Consider the following 18,018-nt stretch of genomic DNA (forward strand, 5'->3'; position numbering starts at 1 on the left):
TTTGGGAGGCTGAGGCGGGGGGATCACCTGAGGTCAGTTAAAAATACAAAATACAAAAATTAGCCCGGCATGATGGCGGGCGCCTGTAATCCCAGCTACTCCAGGGAGGCTGAGGCAGGAGAATCGCTTGAATCCGGGAGGCGGAGGTTGCCATGAGCTGAGATGGCACCATTGCACTCCAGCCTAGGCAACAAGAGAGAAACTCCGTCTCAAAAAAATAATAATAATAACATGGTTGCAAAGTGCATTATTTAAAAGACCCTGCAATTCTATCCTTCCCCAGCCTATCTTTCATGTCCTGCTCCCCAGAGGCAGCCACCCTCAAACCTTATACCTTTTCACCTGGTACTTATCGCCATGCTTCTAAATAAGAAAGTTATACTGCAATTTCTTGACATAAATTTTTTTTTTTTTGAGACAGAGCCTTGCTCTGTTGCCCTGGCTGGAGCAGTGGTGCAATCTCAGCTCACTGCAACCTCTGCCTCCCAGGCTCAAGCGATTCTCCTGCCTCAGCCTCCCGGGTAGCTGGGATTACCAGTTGTGTACCACGCCTGGTCTATTTTCACTTTTTAGAAATGGGAGTATGCTCTTATTTTTCCATTTAGGAATGCACAGTGGATCTAGTTTCAAGCTTGCTTTCTTTTTACTGTTTAATTCACCTATTGATGTTCATCAAAATTGTTTCAAGTGTTTTCCCCCAAAATTTGCAGAGTACTAACTTCCTTTTGCAGTTTAAGTCCTGGTTACAACAACCTTGAAGAGTGACAGGTCTACCCCTTATTAAATCATCTGGGCCAGGTGCAGTGGCTCACACCTATAATTCCAGCATTTTGGGAAGCCTCACTTGAGGCCAGGAGTTCCAGACCAGCCTGGGCAACACAGGGAGACCCTGTCTCTACAACAACTTTTTAAAAAACAGCTAGGTGTGGTGGTGTGTGCCTGTAGTCCCAGCTACTCAGGAGGCTGAGGTGAAAGGATCACTTGAGCCCAAGAGTTTGAGGCTGCAGTGAGCTATGATTGTGCCACTGCACCCATTGTGACAGTATGGGTGACAGAGCGAGACCCCGTGTCAAAAAAACAAAACAAAAAACAAAACAGAACCATAAGTGTGACAATCTCTCCTATCCCAAATTTTCCCCTTGTCTATTGCCTACAGGACAGATTCAAATCTAAACTGCTCAGTCTAGCATACAAGGTTGTTCAGAATCTGGCCCAAAAAGCCTTGCATTGTGACAATCTACACATACATCCAATGACCCACAGGCTCTCTTCATTCAGCCTTATTGGTCTTTAGACTTTCAAATGCATCAGCCTGTCTTGAATCTGGATCTTCCAACACACTCTCTTCTGTGTCTGGACAACTTTCTCTACTCTCTCAGCACCAGGCTAAATGCTACTCATTCTTCAAGTCTCCATTGAAATATCACTTCCCCAGGGTCTTCCTTGATTTTCCTTCACCCTCGTCCATGCATCTTCACATTTGTAATTAACTTACTCAGTGTCTGTTTTGTCTGCAATTCTCCATGCAGACAAAAGGAGGGTCTGTCTCCTTTACCCACTATATCCCTAGGGCAATGTGTCACAGTGGGTGGCACATTGCAGATGTCAATAATTTTTTTGCTGAACCAGTGATGCTGAGTGATTCATTGGGAAATTTTACTGCTTCTAGATAATACCCAAGCACATAGGTGCAGTTTCATGTTGAATATTTGGTTCCAATGACAATGATAAGAAAGACACAAATCACTTACCAAAATAAAAGTATTCTAGTTTCTTTCTCAAAAGTGCGTTATACATTTTAAGAGTTGCAATTATTTTCTCATATTTATTAATTTATTTATGACTCTATCATTGTCAACCCATTTATTTTAAATGAGTCTTTTATAATCCAGTCATCTGAAGTAATTGAGATCCAATGTTTATTTCTACTGCCTCTTACTCATGGTGGAGTGTTCCCTTGTGTGCTTTGTAATTTCAAACGTGTAGATCTCTATCTGTGGGAATCCCACACATGGAAGCTGAAGTGTTGTCATTCCCAAGTTTGTGTTTAGTTAATTTCTTGGCTTGGGGTTTCCATAGCATAAATTTGAACTCCAAATCTGCGTAAGTATAGTCTTATTTTCTCATTCTAAAATATTTAATTAACAAATAAAGATTGGCTGGGTGTGGTAGCTCACACTTGTAATCCCAGTACTTTGGGAGGCTGAGGCAGGGGGATCACTTGAGCCTAGGAGTTTCAGACCAGCCTGGGCAATATAGTGAGACCTCGCTTTGTCACCCAGGCTGGAGTGCAATGGTGCCATCTTGGCTCACTGCAAACTCTGCCTCGTGGGTTCAAGCAATTCTCATGCCTCAGCCTCCCAAGTAGCTGGGATTACAGGCATGTGCCACCATGCCTGGCTAATTTTTGTATTTTTAGCAGAGACAGGGTTTTGCCATGTTGGACAGTCTGGTCTTGAACTCCTGGCCTCAAGTGATCCACCCCTCCTCGGCCTCCAAAGTGCTGGGATTATAGGCTTGAGCCACGGCGCCCAGGCAAAAAGAAAAAAATAAATAAATTAGCTAGGCATAGTGGCAGACACCTGTAGTCTCAGCTACTCGGGAGGCTCACCTGAACCCAGGAGGCAGAGGTTGCAGTGAGCTGAGATCTCACCATGGCACTACAATCTGGGTGACAGAGAGAGACCCTGTCTCAAAAAAAAAAAAAAAAAGCACAAAAAAAACAAAAAACAACAAATAAAGACTGTGCATACATATTCAAGGCATACAACATGATGATTTGATGTATGTATACGATATAAAATGATTGTCACAATCAAATTAATTAACACATCCCTCACCCACCATGGTGCACATTAGATGCCCAGAACGTGCTCAATTTATAACTGAGAGTACAATCGTATTGTGACAAATGTAGGGGGGGAGTTTTTTCCACCTAGGACCCAGAATAAGACAGATAAGCTTCCTTGTCATCTCCCTACACTGGGTGGACAGATTTTCATGACCATTTTCCTTAAGGGTGTAACTCTTTGAGGGTCCTTATTTGGGTGGAGGTTGTAGTTCCAGTTCCACCAAAGCCTTGTCCCCTCCCTTTAGGAACCTTTAAAACTCAAACTCCGGCCGGGTGCGGTGGCTCATGCCTGTAATCCTAACACTTTGGGAGGCTGAGGCGGGCGGATCATGAAGTCAGGAGATCGAGACCATCCTAGCTAACACGGTGAAACCCTGTCTCTACTAAAAATACAAAAAAAAAATTAGCCAGGCATGGTGGCGGGTGCCTGTAGTCCCAGGTACTCGGGAGGCTGAGGCAGGAGAATGGCGTGAACCCGGAAGGCGGAGCTTGCAGTGAACCGAGATTGCGCCACTGCACTCCAGCCTGGGTGACAGAGCGAGACTCCTTCTCAAAAAAAAAAAAAAAAAAAAAAAAAAAAACAAAACTTCAAACCGCTGTCACCTCCATAAGGACCCAGTTCATCCTCACAGTTCTGTTTTTGTTCGTTTGCTTGTAGAGACAGAGTCTCCTGTCACCCAGGCTGGCGTGCAGTGTTGTGATCATACCTCACTGCAGCCTCAACCTTCTTACACTCAAGTGATCCTCCTGCCTCAGCCTCCTGAAAGCTGAGACTAGTTTTTTTTAAAAATGTTTTTGTAGAGACAGGGTCTAGCTATGTTGCCCAGGCTGGTCTTGAACTCCTGGGCCAAGAGATCCTCTCAGCCCTGCCTCCCAAAGTGCTGGCATTACAGGCATGAACCACCGCACCCAACCCAGCTCTGGTTTTCACATCCTCTTTTTCTGATTCCTGAGGATTATCCCCATTTTCTGGCATTTAAGAGTGTGTTTGCTATATCTGGCCGGGCGTGATGGCTCACTTCTGTAATCCCAGCACTTTGGGAGGCCGAGGTGGGTGGATCATTTGAGGTCAGGAGTTCGAGACCAGCCTGGCCAACATGATGAAACCCCATCTCTACTAAAAATACAAAAATTACCCAGGGGTGGTGGTGCACACCTGTAATCCCAGCTATTAGGGAGGCTGATGCAGGAGAACTGCTTGAACCCGGGAAGTGGAAGCTGCAGTGAGCCAAGATCACACCAGCTCACTGGGTGAGCTGCTCTGTCACTAGCCTGGGTGACAGAGCAAGACTCTATCTCAAAAAAAAAAAAAAAGTGTGTTTGCTCTATTTTATCCAGCATTTCTAGATGATTATTGGTATGAAAGTTTTTAGATTATCTGGCTCAAAATATTGCCAAAAATAGAAACCCAGTAGACTAATTTTTAGGCTTTTCCTCATTCCATGTTCATGAGTCTATTTTTATAAAAAGTCACTTTGTTCTCCTCTTATTTTTTATATATTTACCACTTTTCTCATATTTACAAGTTACATTACAGAAAGAAATGCCCTATGCTAATCATATTCCTTGTATAAACTATTCTTTCTTCCCCCTTAGTATTTGGTTATCATTACTGGTTTTATTTCATCTCTTTTCCTAACAATGCTTTTATATAATTTCCAGTAAACAGGCACCTAATATAGCTAGTATTTGATCTGCTAAAATTGCCTTTTTTCAAAGAAAATACAATCCCAATCTTGCACGTTAAAAAAATACATATATTGGCTGAACACAGTGGTTCACGCCTGTAATCTCAGCACTTTGGGAGGCCGAGGCGGGTGGATCACCTGAGGTCAGGAGTTCGAGACCAGCATGACCAACATGGTGAAACCCTGTCTCTACCAAATACAAAAAATTAGCCAGGCGTGGTGGTGTATGCTTGTAATCCCAACTACTTGGGAGGCTGAGGCAAGAGAATCACTTGAACCTGGGAGGCAGAGGTTGCAGTGAGCTGAGATTGTGCCACTGCACTCCAACCTGGGCAACAGGGCGAGACCCTATCTCAAAAAAAAAAAAAAAACATATATTGATGTCAACAAAACTGCTAGCAGTGTTTCCATAATACCATTGTCAAAATGCTGGCAAACTTGGTAGCACTAGGTAGCTAAGTTTTTAAAAATTCAATACCAGTATTGCAAGTCATATTTATAATTCTTTTTTATTTTTTGAGATACTATTTCATATGTCGCCCAGGCACGATCTCGGTTCACTGCAGCCTCCCAGTCCAGGGTTCAAGCGATTCCCCTGCCTCAGCCTCCCGAGTAGCTGGTATTACAGGCATGCACCACCATGCCCGGCTAATTTTTGTACTTTTAGTAAAGAATGGGTTTTGACACGTTTCCCAGGCTGGTCTGGAACTCCTGGTCTCAAGAGATCCACCCACCTCGGCCTCCCAAAGTGCTGAGATTACAGGCGTGAGCCACCGTGCCAGGTCACAAGTCATATTTATAATTCTAATGAAAATTTTGACTTGCTTAAAACTTCCTTTCGGGCCCAGATAAGTTTCTTTTGCTCTTAGATCTAAGAATGTATGCATATAAATATTTCTATTGTTATACAAGTATATCAAGCGTACTTCATACAGATAATATTTGCAGTCTAGGAGTGCCATAGTAGGGCACCCAGTTATTAATACTGCACATTCTTACACATAGCTTACTTGGAATTTCTCATTTACGTGACACCAAGTGAAAATTAGTTAAGTACTGCAGTGACTGCTTTTGTTACTGCTATCATCAAAGTTACACATTAACTAACTTACAAAGAAATCACTCTTCATGACAGAAACACTTGCAGCTGAAAGTTTGTAAATGCATCTATAAAGCTTTTTCAAAACGACCTTAAAAAAAAAGTCCTTACGTTATGTCAGTTTGGGTCAATTAACATTCTACATTCTACCTACTTCATCTATAGAGAGAGAGAGTCTCGCTTTGACGCCCAGGCTGGAGTGAAGTGGCGCAATCTCAGCTCACTGCAACCTCCACTTCCAGGGTTCAAGCAATTCTCATGCCTCAGCCTTCCGCGTAGCTGGGTTTATAGGCATGTGCCACTATGCCTGGCTAATTTTTGTATTTTTAGTAGAGATGGGTTTTCACCATGTTGCCCAGGCTGATCTCGAACTCCTGACCTCCAGTGAGTTTGTAAATCCCAATTTTAAGGATTTAGAAAATTGTCATTTTAATCAGTCATCTATTGCTGCATAACAGACCACATCTAAAGATAATAGTTTAAAAATAAAAATTAATTTATGTTATTTTATACTCATTTAGGGACAGGGTCTTGCTCTGTTACCCAGGCTGGAGTGCAATGGTTCAATCACAGCTCACTCCAGACTCTAACTCATGGCCTTAAGTGATCATCCCACCTCAGCTTTCTAAGTAGCTGGGAACTACAGGGATACCACTATGCCTTGCTAATTTTTGTTACTTTTGGTAGGGACAGGGTCTCACTGTGTTGCCCAGGCTGGAACAACTATTTTATTTGCTCATAAGTCTGTGGGTCTGGGACTCTGGCTGAGCTCAGAGGGGCAGTTCTGTGTTGATATGGTTTGGCGGTGTCCCCACCTAAATCTCATCTTGAGTTGTAGCTCTCATAATTCTCACAGGTTGTGGGAGGAACCCACTCAGAGATAACTGAATCATGGGGGCAGTTTCCCCATACTGTTCTCATGGTAGTGAATAAGTCTCACAAGATGTGATGGTTTCATAAGGGGAAACCCCTTTTGCTTGGTTCTCATTCTCTCTCTGGCCTGCAGCCATGTAAGACGTGCCTTTGTTCCTCCCTGCCTTCCACCATGATTGTGAGGCCTCCCCAGCCATGTGGAACTGTGAGTCCCTTAAACTTCTTTCCTTTATGAATTACCCAATCTCTAGTATGTCTTTATCAGCAGTATGAGAACAGACTAATACATGTGTTCCACATGGTGTCAGCTCTAGTGGCTTCCTGTGGGGCTGGTAGATCCAAGATGGCCTCGCAGGGCTGTCACTTCAGCTGAACTGGCTCCAACAACTGGGCACTGGTGAGGATAGCTGGGCTTCTTTTCTTGTGGAGTTGGCTGGACTTCCTCATGAGCTTGGGGCCTGGGTTCTGGCTGTTATCTGGGCTCCCCTTTACTTCACCTCTTTCCCCAGTAGGATGGCATGGGCGTTCTCACAGGGCAGACGGCATTCCCTAGAGTTACAGTAGAAACTTCCAGACCTCAGCTTGGAAGTCCCAGAAGAGCAACAGCATTTTCACTGCAATCCATTAGCCAAAGCAAGTCAAAGGCCGGCCCAGATTCAAGGAGTGAGGAAAAAGATTGCACTTCTTGAGAGAAAAAGCTGCACGCACCCACTGGGATAAAGGAATTATTGGCGGCCATCTTTGCAGACCAATCTACCACAGTCACTTTCCTCCAATAAGACAGCAGCCATTCTATTAAAAAGTTGCTACCAATCAAAGGGGATGTTTATTAACTATAGTTTAGTACTAGTATTAGGGTAGTTTGTAGTACTTTCTTTTTTTTTTTTTTTTTGAGACTGAGTTTCACTCTTTCGCCCAGGCTGTAGTGCAGTGGCACGATCTCAGCTCACTGCAACCTCTGCCCCCCAGGTTCAAGCAATTCTCCTGCCTCAGCCTCCTGAGTAGCTGGGATTATAGGTGCCCAGCACCACACTGGTCTAATTTTTTTTTTTTGTATTTTTGGTAGCGACGAGGTTTCACCATGTCGGCCAAGCTGGTCTGGAACTCCTGACCTCAGGTGATCCACCCACCTCAGCCTCCCAGAGTGCTAGGATTACAGGCGTGAGCCATCGCACCTGGCCAGTTGATAGTACTTTGACTAAAGACGTCAAGGTACTTTCCCAGTAAAAACACATTTAGGGCAGTGTTCGAATGTCACTGTTATTTTTTAACACTTACAATTTTCAGTGAGAAGGAGCAATCTCACTTAATTAACGTTAAAGCTTAAGCTAAATTCTCCTAGTCTTTAGGATCTGAGGGGTTACATTTAGTTTATTACCTCTGTGTGTGTCTTCTGCCTGGTGGTCACTTAGGAGTATGGAAGACATGAATAAATTATCTTGTTTTCTTGTGTTTTGTTTGTTTGTTTGTTTGTGGAGACAGGGTCTCGCTCTGTTGCCCAGGCTGGAGTTCAATCACAGCTTACTGCAGCACTGACCTCCTGAGCTCAAGCATTCCTCCTGCCTCTGCCTCCCGAGTAGCTAAGACCACAGACATGCGCCACCACGCCTGGCTAATTGTTAATTTTTTGTAGAGATGGGGTCTCACGTTGTTGCTCAGGCTTACCTGGAACTCCTGGGCTCAAGCCCTCCTCCCGCCTTGGCCTCCCAAAGTGCTAGGATTACAGGCCTGAGCCACCATGCCCAGCCTTGTTTTCTCATTCTCATAATACCATATTGCAGACTTGGAATAACTTTCTAATCCCACTAATTGTTTTTAAAGAGAAAACACGATTTTGATTTTGCACATTTTATCACAGCAAGTTCCCTACATTTGGGTACACCAAGATCTTACCATTGAAACCCTTCCTGGTGTTAAGCAGATGGATAATTTTGAAATATGTATGTATGGAATTAAAGTTCTGTGACTATCCAAATATGCCAGCTTCTTCCGTGGCATTTGGAATTATGCAATAGAAAATGTTTTCAGTGATGCCCTTTTATGTGTTAATTTTGCCAAATTTATTCTCAATTATAATTTCAAATCACCTGAGCAACAGAAGAAAACTAGAAGTTGTATCAAAACCAAGAACTTATTCGAGTTTAGCATGAAGGGCAGATTTTTAATTAATTAATTGGCTCAAACTGACGATAACCCATATTCAACAAGCCAGTTCTGGTTGACATTTCTCAAAATATGACATATTGAATATGTTATTTTTGTCCAATATCTCTTAAATTAAGAAAAAAACTAAAGCAGAGGATATAAAATGATTTACTCTCATGTGACTCAGGAAACTTTAGTTACTCTTTTAAGAAAGAAATTTGCTTTTGTTAAAATTTGTACTTTAAATGATCTTTAAATTTCAAGACCTAATAAATAAAAACTAGCTGAGTGTGGTGATATGTGCCTGTAGTCCCAGCTACTAGAGAGGCTGAGGTGGGAGGATGGAGCAAGACTGGGGGATGGTGCCACCACTGCACTCCAGCCTGGGTGACAGAGCAAGACCCTGTCACAAAGAAAAAAAAAAAAAAACTGCAGCCTGGCCCAATTTTCAATGCTTACTCTCTTGCTGTAATTTTCAGCATTGCATTTATTTAAAATGTACATTTTAGGGACCACGTGTGATGGCTCATGCCTGTAATCCCGGCACTTTGGGAGGCTGAGAGTGGGTGGATCACTTGAGGTCAGGAATTCAAGACCAGCCTGGCCAACACGTTGAAACCCCATCTCTACTGATAAATACAAAAATTAGCCGGGCATGGTGGTACACATTTGTAATCCCAGCTACTTGGGAGGCTGAGGCAGGAGAATCACTTGAACCTGGGAGACAGAGGTTACGGTGAGCCGAGATTGCACCATTGCACTCCAGCCTGGATGACAGAGACAGACTCTATCTCAAAAAAATAAAAATTAAAAATAAAATTAAGAATTAAAATATGCACTTTAAAAATCACATTGCCTGGCCGGGTGCAGTGGCTCACAACTGTAATGCCAGCACTTTGGGAGGCCGAGGCAGGTGGATCTCTTGAGCCCAAGAGTTCAAGACCAGCCTGGGCAATATGGTGAAACCCTGTCTCTACAAAAAATACCAAAATATTAGCCGGGCATGGTGGCATGTACCTGTGGTCCCAGCTACTCGAGAGGCTGAGGTGAAAGGTTTGCTTGAGGCCAGGAGGCAGAGGTTGCAGTGAGCTGAAATAGAGCCACTGCACTCCAGCCTGGACAAGAGTGAGACCCTGTCAAAAAAAAAAATGCCATTAAACTTGGGCCAAATGCTTTGAAAGAGTGAGTTTAGAGGAACTGGAGGAATGGGATAAAATGTCTATCAACAGCCATTCTTTGTGTAGCATCTACTATATAATAAAATGTTGTGTAACTCTGCCATGCAACATAAATAATGCTAGTGATTTGCATTTTCTTATTACTTGGCGTTCTCGAATGAATTCTACAGTCTTTTGCCAGTATTAAGGTCTATTTCTCACTTCCTTACATCCCCAGGGTCCCTAATATGATGGCAGAGGGGCAATAAACTGTCCCCTTGTTGTGCACACAGAGCTTACAATAGGTATGCACCCAATTGCTTTTTCATCTCTGCATTTTCTTTTTTAATTTAGTTACTTTTTTTTTTTTTTTTGAGATGGAGTCTCACTCTGTTGCCCAGGCTGGAGTGCAATGGCACGATTTCGGCTCACTACAACCTCTGCCTCCCGGGTTCAAGTGATTCTTCCGCCCCAGCCTCCTGAGTAGCTGGGATTACAGGCACCCGCCATCATGCCCGGCTAATTTTTGTATTTTTGTAGAGACGGGGTTTCACCACGTTGGCCAGGCTGGTCTTGAACTCCTGACCTCAGGTGATCCGCCTGCCTCGGCCTCCCAAAGTGCTGGGATTACAGGCGTGAGCCACCGTGCCCAGCCCATCTCCGCATTTTTAGTGTCACAAACCCAAAAGCTGTGTGGTCTCAGGCTGGACCACTGCCCAACACAGCCAGGATAATGTAAGTACACTTTGACCACATCCTTATTAACACCTTTTTGTCTTTCTCAGTCCCCACGACTTTGGGGTTTCCAGCAATTACACGGGATTCCATGTAGAGAGAATAAGGGAAAATTTCAAAATAAATCTTTTTTAAATTTTATCAGCCTAGAGGGACTATTATTAGTGTCACAGAATAACATGGTTGAGAAATTAACTAGACTTATTACTATTTACTGCTGTAGACTCAATACAAAAGACTAAGGAGGATTTCTTCCCCACAAGCAATTAAGCCTTAGAGTTCTGGAATATTGGGCTTGCCTAGTCCAGGGGAACTTGAAAGCCTAGAAACTTTGGGACTCAAATTAGAATTGTCAAAACGCCAGGCTCTTCGAGGGGAGGAGGTGGGAGTGTTATATGAGAGCAGAGTGGCCCAAGTCCCTGAAGAATTCACAGTGAGTGTGTAGAACAGGCTTGAGAGGCAGGACGGTGGGATAGAGATATCAAGTTGGTGCAAAAGTAATTGTGGTTTTTGCCAATGGCAAAAACCTGATACAATGCAGTGGTATCTGGGGCTTGGCAACTGAAGTGTGCTTACCAGTTGCCTGGAGACCTTGTTACAATGGAGATTTGGATTCAGGAGGTCAGGAGTGGAGCCAGAGACTGCACTTCTAAGAAGCTTCCAGGTTGTGTGAAGGCTGCTGGTCCCTGGACCTTGCTTTGAGTAACAAGAGTGCAGATCACGTCCTGTCTTCATAGATTAATACTTCTCTTGGAGGAAAAGGAGGGGAGAGGTGATAAGAAGGACTTTGAAAGACGAGCACAGGGAAGTCTAAACCCCAAACTCTTGTGGCACTGGGTGCAATGACAAACGTTCTGGGTGGGTAAGTTGTACACTGAGAAAACCAACACTATTACCCACAGAGCTGCTGATCTTCAAAGGGATCGTTCCATCCTGCACAAAGAGCATCTATTACAACGGACGATATAAACAATTGAAGACCTATAATCCCAGCACTTTGGGAGGCCAGGGCAGGTGGATCACCTGAGGTCAGGAGTTCAAGACCAGCCTGGCCAATACGGTGAAACCCTGTCTCTACTAAAAATACAAAAAAATAGCCAGGCGTAGTGGCGGATGCCTGTAATCCCAGCTACTCAGGAGGCTAAGGCAGGAGAATTGCTTGAACCTTGGAGGCAAAGGATGCAGTGAGTCGAGATCGTACCATTGTATCCCAACCTGGGCAACAAGAACAAAACTCCGTCTCAAAAAAAAAAAAAAAGAATTGAAGACCAACTGGGCCCAGTGGCTCATGCCTGTGATCCCAGCACTTTGAGAGGCCAAGGCAGGAGGATTACTTGAGCCCAGAATTCAAAACCAGCCTGGGCAACATGGTGAGACCCCATCTCTACAAAAAATTTAAAAGGCTGGGCACGGTGGCTCACGCCTGTAATCCCAGCACTTTGGGAGGCTGAGGCTGGCGGATCATGAGGTCAAGAGATCGAGACCATCCTGGCTAACACAGTGAAACCCCGTCTCTACTAAAAATACAAAAAAAATTAGCTGGGCGTGATGGCAGGCACCTGTAGTCCCACCTACTCAGGAGGCTGAGGCAGGAGAATGGCGTGAACCCGGGAGCTGGAGCTTGCCATGAGCCAACATCGCATCACTGCACTCCAGCCTGGGCCACAGAGCGAGATTCCGTCTCAAAAAAAATAAAAATAAAAAATATTTTAAAAATTAGCGGATGTGGTGGCACGTGCCTGTAATCCCAGCTACTTGGGAGGCTGAGGCAAGAGGATCACCTGAGCCCAAGGAGGTTGAGGCTACAGGGAGCCGTGATCAGGCCACTGCACTCCAGCCTGAGTGACAGAGCGAGACCCTGAATCGAAATAAATAAATCAAAGACAGCTGGGCACAGTGGCTCACACGTGTCATCCCAGCACTTTAGGAGGTCAAGGCAAGAGGATCACTTGAGCCCAGGAGTTCAAGACCAGCCTTGACAACATAGTGAGACCCCATCTCTACAAAAAATTTAAAAATTAGCCAGGTGTGGTGGCACATGCCTGTAGTCTCAGCTACGTCAGAGGCTGAGGCAGGAGGATCACTTGAGCCCAGGAGGTTGAGGCTGCAGTGAGCTGTGATTGCACCATTGCATTCTATCCTGGGCAACAGAGTGAGATGCTATCACTAAAATTTAAAAATAATAATAATAATAAAAGAATTGAAGACCAAAAGCCTTTCTCCAAATTTTCTGGCCTATTTCCACAACCTCCTAGGCATCTTGAATGGCCCCAGGGAAGGGAAGAAACCCAACCCTTCATTCCCAACAGAATCAATTTCCAAAATACCTTAGCTTGAGAGGGCAACAGTGAAGGACATTAAGCCGGATATATTTAACTGAGAAAAACAATGGAATGTGAATTTTCTTGAGCCCCAGTATGTGGAGCAAATTCATATGAGTTAACCCTTCCTATCTGAAAATTAGAATCAGATTCAGGACACGGTAAATAACCATCTATTAGTTACTTAATCAACACATGTTAGAGGATGATGAACAAGAGAAAGTTTCTGACAAGAGAAAGTAGTGGGGGAAGGAACACCTCAGGTCTTTGAGTCCTGATCAGTCAGTCTAGGATTTTGCCGTGGCCATCGAAGACAATGGATGTTCCCATTATACGCACTCTTCAAACTGCCCTTTGACATGTTTTTCTCCTTCAAGTCCTCCCTGTTTATTTAAACATGATTTCACCTGTATAAACACATTCAGGAGAAAGACCCAGTTTGATTTTCTTCTGCCAGCATCTTCCAAAGATAGCCTTGAATCCCATTCTCATAAGAAGTCTTAAAAATAAATAAAAGCGGCCAGGCACGGTGGCTATAATCCCAGCACTTTAGGAAGCCAAGGCGGGCAGATCACTCAAGGTCAGGAGTTCCAGACCAGCCTGGCCAACATGGTGAAACCCCATCTCTACTAAAAATACAAAAATTAGCCAGGTGTGGTGGTGGGCACCTGTAATTCCAACTACTCGGGAGGCTGAGGCAGGAGAATTGCTTGAACCTGGGAGGCAGAGGTTGCAGGGAGCCAAGATCACGCCACTGCACTCCAGCCTGGGTGACAGAGCAAGACTCTATCTCAAAAAAAAAAACTAAATAAATAAAATAAACAAAGGCAGTAAGTGCTTTGTCCAAACTCAAGTTTCTTCCAAAGCTGAGAGTAGTGAAATCCCGGACTCCATTTCTCTAATCCAATATTAAGAGCAAATGCCTTGTGTTGGTAACTTTGCTTATAATGTATGATCCTGCCATCTCCAGGACTTGATGTTTTATTAAACTGTTTCCAAATCGGATGGTGATTATATAAGAAAAGTTTGTACTTGTGCTCATTAATGTTACAATTCACACAGAGATATCACCTTTACTTGCCAGTAATGCCCCAGAAGGGCTAAACCACAGGCAGAAGGGGAAAGTAAAAAGAAATGACTACATCTTTGCCTGATCATCTGTCCTTGACAAACTGGAAGTCACAAAGTGATCCATATAGTGTTTGTGCCTGGCCAGCGGTTTTTAATTAGTTACCAATATTTAATATACAAAGATTTCATATAAAATCCAAATTTCATCCAGGCACCATGGTTCACACCTGTTGTCACAATGCTTTGAGAGGCCAAAGCAGGCAGATTACTTGGGCTCAGGGGTTCAACACCAGCCTGGGAAACATAGGGAGACCCCATCTCCACCAAAAAAAGTTTTTTAATTAGCAGGGTGTGATGGTGCATGCCTATAGTCCCAGCCACTCAGGAGGCTAACGGGGGAGGATTGCTTGAGCCCAGGAGTTCAAGGCTTCAGTGAGCTAGGATTCCATCACCCCACTCCAGCCTGGGCCACAGAGACCCTGTCTCTAGAATAATAAATAGACTTGGTGAGGTGGCTCATGCCTGTAATCCCAGCACTTTGGGAGTCCGAGGCAGGAGGACTGCTCAAGCCCAGGAGTTTGAGACCAGCCTGGGCAGTAGAGCACAACCCTGTCTCAAAAATAAAATAAGATAAAACCCAAATTTCTGATTTTGCTTGAAAAATCCGAAGAACTGGCAACATTTGACTATAATCCCTCATGGCGGAATACTGGTGTGATAAACACCTGTGATACCTTCAGTCACCAGCTTTTGAACCCCTCTCCTTTATTCAAGGATGTCTCCAATTCATAAGTCTTGGTGGGAGGTAGATGTCATTTCCCACTGTTGGAGCAATATACCCGATACTTACCAGCATGCACCAGGCTTGGCCAATTAAGCGTGTCTCCCAGGCTTATAAATGGGGTGCTAATTTTAGGAAGAATCCAGGACAAGAAAGAACTGGTGAATTATTTCTGGCAGTGGATGGTGAAAGCAAAATCCAGTTTCTAGGAACAGTGAGGGCGGTAGGGGCAGTGGTATTCCATGGTTGGCAGCAGCAACAGTTTCTTAACTGGCTTGATTTGGTGGAGTAATTTTGATCATGGTTTCAGTTGCACAGCATGTCTGCCCCATTTTCCAAGCTCAGTACTCCAGCCTCGTATAATAGTGATTATGTGGCCGGGTGCAGTGGCTCATGCATGTAATTCCAGCACTTTGTGAGGCCAAGGCGGGCGGATCGTCCGAAGTCAGGAGTTGAAGACCAGCCTGGCCAACGTGACGAAACCCCGTCACTACTAAAAATACAAATAAATAAGAAATAAAAATAAAAATAAGAATTAGCTGGGCGTGGTGGCAGGCGTCTGTAGTCCCAGCTACCCAGGAAGCTGAGGAAGGAGAATTGCTTGAACCTGGGAGGCGGAGGTTGCAGTGAGCTGAGATTGCGCCACTGCACTCCAGCCTGGGTGACAGAGTGAGACTCTGTCTCAAAAAAAGTGCTTATACGAGCTATCCAATATTTCATTATTACATTCCCCTTCTGCTTAAATCTTATATTTAAAACTTCAGCCCCTGGCCGGGTGCGGTGGCTCATGCCTGTAATCCCAACACTTTGGGAGGCCGAGGCGGGTGGATCACGAGGTCAGGAGATCAAGACCATCCTGGCTAGCACGGTGAAACCCTGTCTCTACTAAAAATACAAAAAAATTAGCCGGGCATGGTGGCGGACGCCTGTAGTCCCAGCTACTCAGGAGGCTGAGACAGGAGAATGGCATGAACCCGGGAGGTGGAGCTTGCAGTGAGCCAAGATCACACCACTGCACTCTAGCCTGGGCGACAGAGCGAGACTCCGTCTCAAAAAAAAAACAAAAAAACTTCGACCCCCTTGAGGCACAGCATAGTTTCCACACAACCCTCTAGAGTCCTTTATAGATTAACTTCCAGGCTACTTAGAGACATGTGAGTTTGCCACTCCAGTCTTTCTCTCTTTGTCTTTACAGTGAAAGCATTTGGTACTTACAGAGAAAGTAAAGACCACCTAGTGCAAGAATCAGCAAAGTAATGAGAAAATGCTTCCCGAAAGCCCCTCCCATCATTTCATCTTACATCAGAATTGGGCAGAACTGGGTCACATGCACATCTATTAAGCCAATCACGAGCAAGAGGTCCAGGATGGCTGTGATTGGCTTTATTTAGCACAGTAGTTCGACTTTGGCTGAATATTATAATCACCTGAGAAGCCTCTTTAAAATGCCAGGCCAGGTGCGGTGGCTCATGCCTGTAATCCCAGCACTTTGGGAGGCCGAGGCAGGCGGATCACCTGAGGTCAGGAGCGCGAGACCAGCCTGACCAACATGGAGAAACCCTGTCTCTACTAAAAATACAAAATTAGCCGGGCGTGGTGGTGCATGCCTGTAATCCCAGCTACTCGGGAGGCTGAGGCAGGAGAATAGCTTTAATCTAGGAGGTGGAGGTTGCGGTGAGCCAAGATTGTGCCATTGCACTCCAGCCTGGGCAACAAGAGCAAAAACTCTGTCTCAAAAATAAAAAATAAAAAATAAATAAAATGCCAGTGGAGGCTGGATGAGGTGGCTCACTCCTGCAATCCCAGCACTTTGGGAAGCCGAGGCGGGCAGATCACCTGAGGTCAGGAGTTCAAGACCAGCCTGGCCAACATGGTGAAGCCCCATCTCTACTAAAAATACAAAAAAATTAGCCATGTGTGGTGGCCGGCGCCTAGAATCCCAGGTATTCGGGAGGCTGAGGCAGGAGAATCGCTTGAACCTGAGGGGCTTAGGTTGCAGTGAGCCGAGATCACTCCACTACACTCCAGACTGGGTGACAGAGCGAGACTCCATCTCCAAAAAATAAATTAAAAATAAATAAATAAATAAATAAATAAATAAAATAAAATAAAATAAAATGTCAATGGAGGGTCCCACTTCCAGAGGCCAAGTTTAATTGGTCTTGCTGAACTTCTGATAATGGAATTTTTTTTTAAAGATCTCCAGGTGCTTTTAGTGTCAGCCCGGGCTAAAAGTCACTGATCTAGTCCAGTCCCTACCCCTGCCCATTTTACAGATGTGAATACTGAGGTCCAAAGACAAGTTAAATAACTTGCTCAAAGGGCTATATCTTTAATTAACAGCAAAAACAGAAATAAGCAAAACCACACACGCAAAGACATTTAGTAGGAAAACTTGGCTAGGCACTGTGGCTCATGCTTTTAATCTCAGCACTTGGGGAGGCCAAAGCAGGAGGATCCCTTGAGGGCAGGCATTTGAGAGCAGTCCTGGCAATGCAGTGAGACTCCACCCCCACAAAAAAAATTTTTTTAATCATAATATTACTAGAACAGCTTTGTTTTTCTGGAATAGACATGTGAGTACTGTTAAATGAAATTTATGGTATGAACCTGACATGTTTTCAGAAAATTAAAATTAAAAATTACATAAAACTTATGAGAGGCATTGTTTGGACTAAATTCCTGCACTAGGCCTTGATAGACCAGACCAAACCAAAATGGAGTCACCTACGCTAACTGCCATGCAATCAAATGGAACTTTAAAATGGGCCAGTTTTCAACTGGGCACAGTGGCTTATGCCTGTAATCCCAGCACTTTGGGAGGCCAAGGCAGGTGGATCACTTAAGGCCGAGGCAGGTGAACCACAGGAGTTCAAGACCATTGTGGCCAACATGGTAAAACACCAATTCTACTAAAATACAAAAATTAGCTGGGTGAGGTGGCAGGCACCTGTAATCCCAACTGCTAAGGAGGCTGAGGCAGGAGAATCGCTTGCAGCCAGAAGGCAGAGGCTGCAGCGAACCGAGGTTGCACCACTGCACTCCAGCCTGGATGACAAAGCGAGACTCCATCTCAAAAAAAAGAAAGAAAGAAAGAAAAAGGCCAATATTCAAAAAACCAGATTTACAACAACCAATCCAAAAGGGCCCAGTCAAGTTGAACAAGCATAACAATGTCTCCTCTGCTTTAATCTTATAAGGAAAGTAGCTTTGAAATGATCAGTTCACTTTCTAGCCTGTGTTTCTGCCTTCTTTAGTTCTTCTGCATATAAAACCCGTCCCTTGCTCAGCTCGCTG

The sequence above is a fragment of the Nomascus leucogenys genome, chromosome 10 (genome assembly GCF_006542625.1).
Source record: "Nomascus leucogenys isolate Asia chromosome 10, Asia_NLE_v1, whole genome shotgun sequence".
NCBI classification, from domain to species: domain Eukaryota; kingdom Metazoa; phylum Chordata; class Mammalia; order Primates; family Hylobatidae; genus Nomascus; species Nomascus leucogenys.